Consider the following 3,473-nt stretch of genomic DNA (forward strand, 5'->3'; position numbering starts at 1 on the left):
AGCGCTTTCGTGCGATGCCGCAGGAAAGCGCGCACGATTTGAGCGGCTCTTGCGGCGAACGCGCCTCGAGTACGGCGGTTCGCCCGACGGCTATGTCCACGAGTACGGCTCGTGCGGGGCGCCGCGGAAGCGCGGCGTTGTGATGCCGCGGCAAAGCGCGCACGATTTGTGCGGCCCTTGCGGCGAAAGTGGCACGAGTACGGCGATTTACTCACCCACGGAGGTCTGGGTACTTATCGCTGCTATTATATGGGGGTCCCAGTGGAGCAGTCGGCGGCGCGCGCCCGCGTGTGCGCGCCGTGACCGGGTCTGATATGCGGCCTCGTGCCCAGCGTGTCCCCGTCCCTCGGACCCCACGGCATTCGTCTGCAGCCTCATCCGCGTCTGCGATAGGGGCTGGTTGTCGGACGACGCTGTTTCCACGTTTTACGAGGTGTGTTCCGTGCTACCCGGACTCGATTCCGTGCGAGCGCGCCGAAGACGCGGGCGTGTCCCGTCGTCTGGCGGCTTGGCCGTCTCGGCTACGCAGCAAGCGCCGTCCAGTTGCCTAATGCTGCGGCCCTAGAGGCCGATGTGCGCACTGGTGGGCGCGTTACAAATGCTTTGCCTAAAGGCACACGTGCTCTCTTGCCGCGTGGCGATTGCCGTACCTACGGGTCGGATGCCGCAGCGAGCTCGAACGATGCACGGGCAGCGCAAGCTGCCGCGAAAAAGATGCGTCGCGCGCTGGGGGTTTATGGCGGCCCTATCGGCGGCGACGAGGCACCCTTCTGGGGCGAAAAGGGAATGCCTATGCATCATACCTGGTTGATCCTGCCAGTAATCATATGCTTGTCTCAAAGATTAAGCCATGCATGTCTAAGTACATGCCGAAATAAGGCGAAACCGCGAATGGCTCATTAAATCAGTTATGGTTCCTTAGATCGTTTCTTTCTACTTGGACAACTGTGGCAATTCTAGAGCTAATACATGCATTGAGCCTGAAGGCCTTTGGCTGACGGGCGCTTTTATTAGACCAAGACCCATCGGGCTCTGCCCGTACTCTGTGGTGACTCTGGATAACTTTGTGCTGATCGCATGGCCATGAGCCGGCGACGTTTCTTTCAAGTGTCTGCCTTATCAACTTTCGATGGTAGGTTACTTGCCTACCATGGTTGTTACGGGTAACGGAGAATCAGGGTTCGATTCCGGAGAGGGAGCCTGAGAAACGGCTACCACATCCAAGGAAGGCAGCAGGCGCGCAAATTACCCACTCCCGGCACGGGGAGGTAGTGACGAAAAATAACAATACGGGACTCTTTTGAGGCCCCGTAATTGAAATGAGTACACTCTAAATCCTTTAACGAGGATCAATTGGAGGGCAAGTCTGGTGCCAGCAGCCGCGGTAATTCCAGCTCCAATAGCGTATACTAAAGCTGCTGCGGTTAAAAAGCTCGTAGTTGGATCTCAGTTCCAGACGAGTAGTGCATCTACCCGATGCGACGGCTCGGACTGAACATCATGCCGGTCCTCTCTTGGTGCCCTTCATTGGTGCGTCTCGAGGTGGCCTGCGCTTTTACTTTGAAAAAATTAGAGTGCTCAACGCAGGCGAGTCGCCTGAATAAACTTGCATGGAATAATAGAACAAGACCCCGTTTCTGTTCTGTTGGTTTTTGGAATACGGGGTAATGATTAAGAGGGACAGACGGGGGCATTCGTATTGCGGCGCTAGAGGTGAAATTCTTGGACCGTCGCAAGACGAACTACTGCGAAAGCATTTGCCAAGAATGTTTTCTTTGATCAAGAACGAAAGTCAGAGGTTCGAAGGCGATCAGATACCGCCCTAGTTCTGACCATAAACGATGCCAACCAGCGATCCGCCTGAGTTACTCAAATGACTCGGCGGGCAGCTTCCGGGAAACCAAAGTATTTGGGTTCCGGGGGAAGTATGGTTGCAAAGCTGAAACTTAAAGGAATTGACGGAAGGGCACCACCAGGAGTGGAGCCTGCGGCTTAATTTGACTCAACACGGGAAAACTTACCCGGCCCGGACACTGGGAGGATTGACAGATTGAGAGCTCTTTCTTGATTCGGTGGATGGTGGTGCATGGCCGTTCTTAGTTGGTGGAGCGATTTGTCTGGTTAATTCCGATAACGAACGAGACTCTAGCCTATTAAATAGGTGCGGGGTTCCCAGCACCTTACAACCTTCTTAGAGGGACAAGCGGCTCCTAGCCGCACGAAACAGAGCAATAACAGGTCTGTGATGCCCTTAGATGTCCGGGGCCGCACGCGCGCTACACTGAAGGAAGCAGCGTGTCTTTATCCCTGTCTGAAAAGACTGGGTAACCCGTGGAACTTCTTTCGTGATTGGGATAGGGGCTTGCAATTGTTCCCCTTGAACGAGGAATTCCCAGTAAGCGCGAGTCATAAGCTCGCGTTGATTACGTCCCTGCCCTTTGTACACACCGCCCGTCGCTACTACCGATTGAATGATTTAGTGAGGTCTTCGGACCGATGTCCGGCGCGGCCTTTCGGTTGCGCCGGTCTGTTGGAAAGATGACCAAACTTGATCATTTAGAGGAAGTAAAAGTCGTAACAAGGTTTCCGTAGGTGAACCTGCGGAAGGATCATTACCGGATTGTGCTTGTCACACCCGGCGCCGCCCCCACTTATAAGCGGGGGAAGGCCTCAACCGCGGAGTTGCGAGATTCTGAAGCCGCTTCTCTGCACAAACTGTTGCGCCCAGCGGAGCTCCGTCACCAAGGGAAAGTCGGACGGGCTGTATCCGCAGGTTTGAACGGCGTAACGCACCACTCATGGTGGGCTTTCGGTTGTCGACAACCGTCGAAGAGGCGCAAACAGAGCCGGTAGGCAGGCCGAGGGAAAGGCCTGCCCGCTGCCAAGGGAACGGCGGCGGCTGCTGCGAAGTACGAAAGGAAACGCTGCTCGCTGGCTTTGTCGTGTTGCGACCACGAGTCGGTAGGCGGGCCGAGGGAAAGGCCTGCCCGCTGCCAAGGGAACGGCGGCGGCTGCTGCGAAGTACGAAAGGAAACGCTGCTCGCTGGCTTTGTCGTGTTGCGACCACGAGTCGGTAGGCGGGCCGAGGGAAAGGCCTGCCCGCTGCCAAGGGAACGGCGGCGGCTGCTGCGAAGTACGAAAGGAAACGCTGCTCGCTGGCTTTGTCGTGTTGCGACCACGAGTCGGTAGGCGGGCCGAGGGAAAGGCCTGCCCGCTGCCAAGGGAACGGCGGCGGCTGCTGCGAAGTACGAGAGGAACCGCGGCTCGCTGGCTTTGTCGTGTTGCGACCACCAGTCGGTAGGCGGGCCGAGGGAAAGGCCTGCCCGCTGCCAAGGGAACGGCGGCGGCTGCTGCGAAGTACGAGAGGAACCGCGGCTCGCTGGCTGGGAAACTGCGCTTCTGCGCGACGCGCACGCGGCGGGACGCGCGCGGCCCAGGGAACGGCCGCGCGCGAAAGGTCTCGCACTGCGGGC

The 3,473-nt window shown here is 57.7% G+C and overlaps 1 non-coding gene across 1 annotated transcript; it reads left to right on the top strand.

Moving 5' to 3' along the window:
* Window positions 1-800: 800 nt before the first annotated feature.
* Window positions 801-2,615, top strand: LOC149324829 (small subunit ribosomal RNA). The gene has a single exon (XR_016286668.1). It is a non-coding gene; the product is annotated as a small subunit ribosomal RNA (ribosomal RNA).
* The last annotated feature ends 858 nt before the right edge of the window (window positions 2,616-3,473 follow it).

Source organism: Amblyomma mixtum, unplaced genomic scaffold, assembly GCF_055824585.1.
Source record: "Amblyomma mixtum isolate Tamu unplaced genomic scaffold, ASM5582458v1 scaffold_130, whole genome shotgun sequence".
Classification (NCBI taxonomy): Eukaryota; Metazoa; Arthropoda; class Arachnida; order Ixodida; family Ixodidae; genus Amblyomma; species Amblyomma mixtum.